This window comes from Haliaeetus leucocephalus, unplaced genomic scaffold (assembly GCF_000737465.1).
Source record: "Haliaeetus leucocephalus isolate CR32 unplaced genomic scaffold, Haliaeetus_leucocephalus-4.0 Scaffold147, whole genome shotgun sequence".
Lineage (NCBI taxonomy): Eukaryota > Metazoa > Chordata > Aves > Accipitriformes > Accipitridae > Haliaeetus > Haliaeetus leucocephalus.
Window position 1 is genome coordinate 2539941 of NW_010972583.1, and position 10129 is coordinate 2550069.

Sequence of the window (10129 nt, forward strand, 5' to 3'; positions counted from 1 at the left end):
CGTCGAAGGAAAGTTGGGAAGGAGCGGCTGTGGCGGCCCGGGGGGGACCCTCACTTCTCACAGCCTTCCTCCTCCTCAAACGCAGCCTCCGTCCCTGTCATCGAAGGCCCGCAATCGCTCGCCAGACCGTTGTAACGTGCTGTTTGTTTTTTCTTTCCTCTTCAGACTTCTACAGGTCATTATTTATTTTTTTTTTTCTGTTGGCGCGCATGGAAATAGCGCTAGTCAACGTGGAAATCGGGTTTGCCACCTGCGCGCCTCGTGAGCTTCTGCAGAGGCAGGGCGAGAGCGGCGTGTAGTACTTGGAAGATACTTGACCTGTGCGTAGGGGTGGGGAGTCGTAAGCCTTGCGGGTTGTGGTCAGGGCACATCAGTAATTCCGTCAGTGTGATGCTAGAGGAATTTCGGTTCATGCGAAACAAGGCAAAAAAAAATACGTGGAATCGCCAGCCCCAAAGGGGCAGGAGGTGGAACTGGAGTTTAAAAACCAGCCAGATGAACTTACAAGGCTTTCAAAAGCGGGAACTGGCGGCAAATGCTGGAAACTAGAGGGCTTTTAAAAGGCATATGGAAATAACGCGATGCCTTGGCAATAACAAGAACAAAAATGCGTACTAGACTCCAAAACTAATGCGGGTTGTGCTTAAAAAGGGGGTTCTTCAGCTAATAATGGGGAACCCGCTTAGGCTTTTTGTATCAGCTCTGTGTATCTGTAGTCTGACTGAAGCAAAGCAAAAATTGGCATCTGCCTGTCAGGCGCAAGGAAACAAACCATATTTGTATTGGAGTAAGAGCTGGATCCTCTCTAGAGAAGATGGCATCAGCCCATAGAATATGTGTGTAACTCAAACAGTCTTTGTGCCAGAGGGTGTTGGGGAGGAATTGTTCACCTTTGCAGTCATGTATCTTCTCCTGTTAGATAGCGTAATAGTGACTGCTGGAGCACGGAGTGAAATCCCAAAACAGTGGTCAAGGCGTACTTGAACTATAAAACAGCGATTCTTCTCTCATCGCTTCAGCTTGTGAGATGTAGGATACCCAATCCTACATTTATGCTATTCTACTGAAATCAGTGGAATTTTTCTACTGGAATAGTAATGGTGGTGTAAAAGCACCCCAAAGTGAGAGCAAATGGTTCATGAGTTGTGCAGCTTCCTTCCTTTCAAAAGTCACTATGGTATGCACAGAATTTATTAATATTTTTTTCCAAGTTTTTTGTTGTGGTTTTTCTAGCAACAGCAGATTCTTTAATGATTTATCTACAAATGGTGGTAAATCTGAGTTTTAGGTTATATGTTTAAGTCATCTGTGTGGTTTTGCATCAGTATTGCGTAATCTGTTGACTGTCCCCTTTTTATGTAATGTATGTTTGTAGTTTGTTTTAAAATGTACAAATATTTTTTTCCTCTGCGTGCTTCTCCTCAGATATTTCATATTTGTCTCTCCATTGCCCTCTTGAGTTAAAAACTTGTAAGACACCATTTTGATAGCTGGATCCAGCTGAGTGTTACGTATTTCTCTTCTAAAAACAGTCTCCATAACATCTCAGGACATGCTCTTTTCCAGGTAAGTTATTTAGAGTGTTGTACCACTTTCGGAGTTTCTGCTTCCTCCTGGTAGAAGCATGAGATCAACTTGTACTGGTGAGGTCCAACATCATAAATGAACTTTCTGTAAAAACTTAGTAACTCATTGACTTTTGCTATGTAAAACTGTTGTGTTTTTTAAACTCATTTCAGAACTCAATGTATTTGATTATCTTAACCAAAGGGGGTGTGTGTGTGTGTAGAAATAGTTCTGTGATCTTTTCAGCAATGCCTGCTTTTAGGGAAGAAAAAAAAAAGGGGGTGTGTGTTTAAAAGATAGGTTGATGTAAGCTTGTAATTTAACTAGTTTGCAGTGGGATTGTTTACCTCAAACCTTTGTATTTGGATCCTATGACCTAAAAATGCCAGCTGGATACTTGAAGCAGCTCAAGCCTTTAGGCCCCTCTTCTGCTTACTCCAGCTGCAGTCCCTGGAGAACACAGCTGGCTGCCTGGCGTTGGGCGCTGCTCCCGTCAAAGCCATCGACAGGCGTAGGAACGGGCGTCTGCCATGCTGGCTCCAGAAGCGCGTATGACAAACGCTGTTTAAGCCCAACTGAATGTGTTCGCAGTGCTGTAAAATTCCACCGCCTGCCAGCCTGCTCCGCTGGCGAAAGCCTGTCAGGCTCGGTGCAGTATGCAGCGTGGTCACGGTGTGGTGCTACCCTCATACTCGCGCTGTTAATGATTCAGCTCCTCGGCTCTCGCAAGTGGCATGGCAACGTAAACTTAGCTGGCTCTCTGCCATTGTACCCACTGACTGTCTGGTTCATGACATTCAATACTCAAGTAGCATGAACCAAATGCTGCTGTCCGGCTCCAGTGAATTTAAGGGGGGGAGAGAGGGGTGCCCCCATTCTCTCTAGTGATAGCTGTAGAGTGGTTACTTACCCTTTCTTTCTTCACTAAATCCAGCAATGGTGGATTTGTCTGGAAGAAACTGCTACTACAAAATGCTTTGAGCTGCATTGCAGAAGCCACCGTGGTCATTAAGATAGCACTAATTATCTGGGTAATTTTCTGGACTGAAACTTCAGATGCAAAGCCACCTCTGTTAAATGCTCTTGAGCCTTTCATCTAGCAGCTGGGCGTCTGTTGGGGGTGATGCAGGGTTTCTGAGATGCGTACGGGATGAGGAGACGGAGGATGTGCCTGCTGGGCTCGGCAGTGTTGCGGAGGGGCCGCAATGACTGACAGGCTGCCCTGGCTCAGTTATCACAGTGCTGATGCTGTCTCTTGTAAAGGTACAGTACTGTGATAACTGAAGGATGGCAGCCATCTGAGCTTCACGGGGCCCTGCACCGCTGGTTCTCTGTGCCCCAGGGACTGACGGACGGATGCATGTACAGCGCAGCGTCCTGCTGAAGTGGAGTCTGCTCATTTTAAATGTACCTCTTTGCATAAAAGTCGAAGAAGGTAAAGAAAACTTACATTTTATTTGAATAAAATATTATACTTTATTGAGAGTTTGCCTGTTAATTGACTGTTTTGCCTTGGAAGATCTTCCAGAAATGCTGTGCTTTGGATATCTTCAGAAATGGTTCAGAAAGCAGGGTCCTGTGCAGCACGGTGAAGTATTAAACGGCGGAGGGGCGGGTCAATGGGTAATCCTTGGTACCAGAACAAACAGAAACGACTCTGTAGCAATACAGAAAACAAAGCCTTCTTTAGGTACTTTTTAATACTTCTTGTTAAAGATATCACAGTCTTGGCTAGCCGGTCTCCTAACTCATTTTCTGTATGTATCAATACATGGAAATAGATGGCGGGACACAGGTTATTTCACCCTCCGGCCAGCGCACTAGGACGATGCAGTGGGTTGTTCGTGATGCAGCTGGTACAGCCCCTTGCAGGGTTGGGGCTTCTCTGCCCCGGTGAGTGGGAGACTGCAAATTTCCCAGGTAATTTCTGTAGCAATGTCATGAAAATACCTAGAATGGACAAGTTTTTTGGGGAATCTGATCTTGGCTGAAGCTGCTATTGGTGATTTTTGTGCCATGTGAATTATATCGTGGTGGGAGAATGGAGGGTTTGTCTGTCCCTGCCTGGGTGGCTCCGGGGGGGGGTGCTGGGTGCAGTGCTGGGACAGGACAGCAGAGGGGCCCCGCGGGCCGGGTTGTGTTGGGGAGTGTGAAATCCGAGGATTTTTGCTTAAAATAAGCAGAGGCCTGCAGACGTGTTGGTGCGGTGCCTGTTCCCCAGATCCCACTCACCCCCCCCAGGAAGAAGCCTGGTCCTCAGGCTGCTGAGGCTGGTGCAGCAATTTCCAGAGGTCACAGTTTATTCTTGATACCGATGTTCAGTGTGGTCATTAACCCAGTGGTGTTTAGAAAACTCTTCTTCTGGACTGGATGATTCGTGACCATCCTAGGACTTTGCCCTGTGCTTCCCTGCACAGCCCTGGCTGCCGCTCACTGGTCCAGGGAGAGGATTAGCTCAACCGACGGTCTGCTCCAAGATGGCAATTAGCTGGTTTATGTTATTTCTCCGATCTTCTTTACTGGAAGGTGTTTCTGCCAGACTGTGCTGCTGGCTATGCCTGTGGGCCCAGATAGGGTCGGTGCTGTACAGCCACGATGGAACATTTTGCCAGCATGCGTCATTTAAATGGGGGAAATTATTACTGGTGTTATCGTAGCGGCTTGAGTCTGTTTCTGGAGGAGGAATCTATTGTACTAGAAACTCTGCAAATGATAAAAAAAGCATCCTGCTACCAAAAGTTTAAGTTCTAGATAGATTAAAATCTGAGCAGTCAACCTTCAGCTTCCTTTCTGCTTCTTTCCAAAGGCTGCAGGGATCCCTTGACCTGGGCAGGAATACACTCATCCCAAAAAGGAGAGGTGGTCATCTCCCGCAGCGCAGGGGCTGCAGCCATCCCTGGCTCTACGACAGCAACACGCTTTCGCTGCTCCTTCACGTGCTGTGCCACACTCTTGTTTTGATTACATCTTTTTAGCTATTCGTGTTGTCATTTTAGGAGCCAGCAGGTGCTTTGGGAACGTGCATCCCCTTCCCTGGGAGAAAGGCAGGTGGCAGTGGAATTTGGAGCTGGAAGTAGCACAGTGTTCAGCCAGGTCCTCCCAGTGCTGCCCGACGCATGGCTTTGGGTGTTCACAGATGAATACAGTCAGGGTGCTGACTCGTACTAGAAACCAGAAAGTTCTTGTCCTTCCCACAGGAAACAAGATAACTCCTCAGGGGCAGATACAAGGTTTGTTATGGACCGGGTCCAAGGAATCGGGTTCCTCACCTACTGAGCCTTGGGTCAGATTTGAGGGTTAATGACCAACCCGGCTCATTTAGTGGGACGTGCAGCAAAGCTGTTTGCTGTGTACTGCAGGACATGTCAAGTACTGGTGAAAGAGAGCAAAGAGCCTGTTCGAATGACATGTGCCTCTGGCTTCAGATTGTGATTCTCATTTCCTGTTACAAGTACAGCTTTGAGCTCTGGCATGGGACAGGAACTGAAACGCTGTCTCTGCCCAAAAACAACACCTCTCCAATCAGATTTACTGGGAGCCTTTATCTCCCTCTCTAGCTCAGCGGACATAGCGTCCATCTCTTTTTCCTGTAGCTTCCTACTGATACCATAGTGGGTCAGACTTATTATAAATACTGGTGGGTTTGCTATGTCTAAATATTGCTACACATGAACAATGCAACTATCAAGTCTCTTTTGGCAGTGGAGCACTTCCTCCCACGAACTGTGTTAAAGCAAGATGTAAACAACATGCATACAGCGATACATCACGTCACTTTCTGCTCAAAAATAAGGTCTGTGAGGACCGTCCGTTTTCTGATAAAACTTTCTGTAATTAATGGGTTTGATCCCAAGGCAAGGCAATTTTCTCATGACACATCTCAGCTGTCATTCCAGATGGATTTGTTCTAACCCGGTTGTTCTCAGCCTTTTTCATCAGGAAAGTCCCTTTTCCCATCTGGAGGCCGTCACCTTCCCACCCACGTTTCGCATGAGAACAGCAGTTCTGCTCCTGCGACGTCTCCTCGGGGCTGCGAGGCTGCAGACAAGAACGGCTGTTCTGTGCCTGGCTCTCATCCACAGATTATCCTTTTAAGGGTCGAAGTTTCTGCTCCGAGCAAGCTGGCCAGCCACTATTGGCTTCTGACAACAGCAGGATAAAAGACTTCCATTGTCTGCTAGCACTCAGCCTTGAACCCAGGTGAAGATGTTGCCTTGCCTCAAAATGCTTTTTTAAAAAAAAGTGACTTCTGTTGCTGTTCAGCGTGAAGCATCGGTACCAAAAAGCCTCGTTTTAGTTGCACTAAAATAAAAAGAATCCTTCCCAACAGAGTTTCAATCATGTAGTCATCGTTTCAAAGTCCAGCAGTGCCCCATATGAATCAGACTGTGTTTTAATTACTGTCCATTCAAATCATGTCTGGCTAGCGCAGAGCACTTGAACTTGAACTTTAATCCAGGCCTTCTTGATTAAACATCTTTACAAATCAAGTAGCCTAACTGCAGTGTCCCGATATGTGCAAATATTAGATGTACTGGAATGTAACTTGTTTTTAGGTCAGGTTAAGCAATTTCTGAATGTGAGCCTGGATATGTTGGACAAAGTGTAATGAAAAAAACAAGTTGATGAAGACTGTGGTGAAGTCTGCGTGATCAGAAATGTCACCAGCTCAGCCATGCAACATTATTTTTCTTCAGGTGCAGAGGTATCTTCTTGGCACGCCAGCTCCAAAAACTGCTCAGTTAGAGCACCCTGCCTGCAAAATTTCATGAGCTTAATGAGAATTCACCATTATTTGTTCATTACAAATATGCTCGGCTCAACTGTGTTAATATTTTCACTTCCTTAGAGTAAAAGTGGATCGGTGTTGGAGCTGCATTCCTGCTCTTGCTGTTCTCAGTGGAGCCCCACGTTTACGTTCTCGCTCCTGCTTCCAGGTGAGGTGTCCTTTTCCACGTAGTGCAAATGCTGTGCGGTAACAGTAATGGCAATTACACGTGCCTGTTACCAGGAAAAGTAGTCCCCAGGAGTACTGCGTGAACAGAGGTTGACATGATCGTTTCTCCTTTCTGCATAAAATATTTCTGACTGTATCTCACGTTTTGGAGATGGCTACTAGCTGAGTTGTTGAATGGTATGTAAACCCTGCATTTTTGTCATTAGCTTGATTCACAAACGGAAACTGTGACTTTAACTGATGTCTGATTGGGGACAAAAATACTCATCAGGAACTGGGTGTTTCAGTGTTGGTACAGTATCAGAGTTACTGCTATCATTTCTGTATTCAGGCAGATTGATAAAGTAAGATTGTGCAACTTGGTACATAATTTGCTCTTCATAACATTTCACAGGAGCAGGAGAGGGGGATGGATCTATGTGTGGATTAATACACTCTTCACCGAGATCGTGCATTTATGTTGGGCTAATGTTACAAGCTTTCTGGGACCAAACACTGCTGGAGCCAGAGGAAAGAGTTCTCTTGACTCCAAGGGAGTCAGGCTTTGGCTCAGACCTGTACTTCATATCATAGGTGAAATTCTGATCCCAATCTCAAGTTCCCCATTGACTTCAAAAGGACGAGAGCTGCACTTAGTCTGGGGTTTTTTTGATACACAGGGATGTACATCTGACACTGGAAAAAGCCTCATTCAACTGTAGCAGAAAACAGGTTAAAAAAAGTGTGAGGCTGCTCGGGAGGGAAACAGCTCTTGGTTTGGGTGGTTCCCTGGATCTTCCGAAATCAGGCGCTGCAGCCTCAAGCATAGCTCAGGACATGACAGTCCCCAGTGCTGTGCACATGCTGGTCTTAAATTAAGGCAAACTCGTTAAGATGTGGTGCTCTGCTGCTGCTGGTCAGTACTGCCAAGGGAGCACAGCAGTTATGGCATGGCAGCTTGCGATGCAGGAGGGATGGAGAGGGCAGGTGGTTATCAGGGCTTGCTCCGCCACAGTTTGCTGCCTCCTCCCTACGGTGAATGTGAGAGCTTGCTATCGACTGCCCTCCGTTTTAATTAACTCCAGAAGCAAGCAAAGTACACTGAATAATTCAAGAGAGACATGTGTTTAAACATTTGCACAAGCTTCAGATTCCTTCTGCGTAAAAATAAGTCTGTGAGCGAGCAAATGATTCCTGTTCGAGGTGTTGGCGGATGGACAAGAGCCATAGACCCTATCCCAACCCCATCATGTTGCTCTACCCAAGAAGATGCCATCTGCGGGTCTCGTCCTCGCTGCTGGGACCAGCCCGGGGCTGATGGTGGTGGAAAGTTCAAGGAAATGAGTCAAAGGCTGCACGCACAAGGGCAGCACCAGCACAGGCAGTTTTGGTCTGGCAGTAGCAAAGAACTCGTAGCGAAGAGCCCTGGAGAAGGGGCTGGTAGAGGAGTAGATGAGGTCAATAACAGGTCTGAACATCAGCGGTTTTAATTGTTACTCTGCAGCTACAGGGGTAGCTGTTTTCCATAACTGGAAGTCTCACCTCCTCATTTTTTTAATAAAGAGAGCATGACTTAAACACACACAAGCAAAAATGTGAATGCACAGATGCCTTTTAGGGTCAGCGTTTTAGAGTGCCAGAGCAGAAGCAATTCTTCCAGAGGGAAGTGGATGAGGAGGAGTCGGTACCTTTCCCGTGGAAGCGTGCTGATAAAGGCTGCGCCAGTTCAGATGGGCACAGATCAGCAGAGACAACGTGAGAGGCTCCATGCCGATGTTTCTGATGTGTGCCCAGGATTAGCTGCTGATTGGGTGTATTTCACATGCAAGCAATTTCCTTAAATGTGTTGGCTTCATGTTCCCAGAGTGATTAAAAAAAGTAACGTGTTTGTTTTAGAAAAATTTCCACCCGGTGCAGAACAACAACAACATCTCAAGGCAGCATGTGATGCCGCCCCTCCAGCATCCAAAGCCTTGCTGCATTCTGGTTTGAAATGCAGTGCTCCAGGGAACTCTGGAAATTAAAATTTCCAGCGGCTTATTGCTAATGAAGCCTAATTAATTTTGGATGTAAATGTGACATGCTGCTGCAGTTGCATTTGCATCTCTATTAAAGGAAAACTCATTTTAATCACAATCCACAGTGGGTGTTTTATCTGCAAATTATTAGAGGATCACAGTGTCTATTTAGTTCCTTCTTAGTCTAAGGATTTTTCACTTTTTCACCCCTTTAACTCAGCTAAGTTAAAGGAAACACGCCACAGCCTTTTAAAACAATTGCATGAAATACGGTGTGTTTCACTTAAGAGGAAATGAGGAAAAACAGAGTTACATAAAACGGGAGAAAAATTCCACACTGCTTTTCACTTCCATAGGTTTCATGGAACGAAACGGTAGTATCAGCTGTTTTCACCAGATTATGTATTGCAACCTGAATGCTCTCAGTACATTTGAAACCCATAGCTAACAGTATCCAAATGCACTGTAACAATTGTCCTCTTACTGTAGACCGTGCCATTTAAATGTAACCCAGGGTGACAGAAACCAGCCTGAACCTCGCCTTCCTCTGTCTCTTAAGATCACTGACATCTTTCATTTTTCTCTTCCTGTACCCTTTCACAATGATGCACATGGTTAAGCAGCACAGCAGGATGAAGGCAAAGACTGGGGCACTAAGCTCGTGGTGGTGATATCGCTCATTCTTTGTGGGCTTGGGAAAAAGTCCATGTTTCTCCAGATCTGGAGTTTGTCTGCCATCCCGCTTGTATTTCTGAACCCTCTGTGCCATTATGAGCAGCACCCTTCCTGGAAACATGACCTTAATTCTCTATCTCCATATGACAGAGAGAGGGGGAATATGGCAAATGCCACATAAAAATGCTGCTTTATAACATAGGCCATGGAAATGTAGTTCCCAAAAGCACACGGGAAAAACAGCAGCAACAGAATGTGCTTTGGAAGTTGTCCAAGCAAGGCTGTATATCCCGACTGCTAGTAATCCGTTAAAGATTTTGGGAATGCTGCGTGCCCCAGGTTACGTGTGTTCTCCTGACAGAAACAGGGGCACCTGGTCTCGGCTGCTGGACACTGACCTGAGAAATGCCCCTAGGCATGTAAACAAGCTCTGTGATCTGTGGACCATGAGGGATGTGAATCAATGTTGTGTATCGTTACGGAACGTGGCATTTCCAATCCTAAAACATTTAATTATTGCTCTGGTTGAGGTCAGTGCTCCACTTTATCCCTCCCCACCAGCAGAACCATCTCCAGTTCCAGTTAGTGCTAGACTTGCCCTTATAAAAGCCAACTGTTGCCCATACAGCTTTTTCTGGGTTATATATATATGGAGATAATATATAAGCAAGTGCGTCTAGCTCTAGCGGTGTGGCTGGCAGGCAGCCAGGCGGCAAGTGGGTACCTGTGAACTGTGCCAGCACCAAACTCATCCTTCTGGAGATGGCTGCGCTGGAAAGCAGATGAGCTGAAGAAAATGCATTTGAGGTTCAGGGCAGTATTGATTTTCTTTACGTATTTTATTAGTCTGCTTGAAGCACAGTAAAAAGGTGGTCACCGAATGAATCTGACTTCAGTGGAGGGGGAATCAGAAGTGGGATTTGGAGCTGGCCAC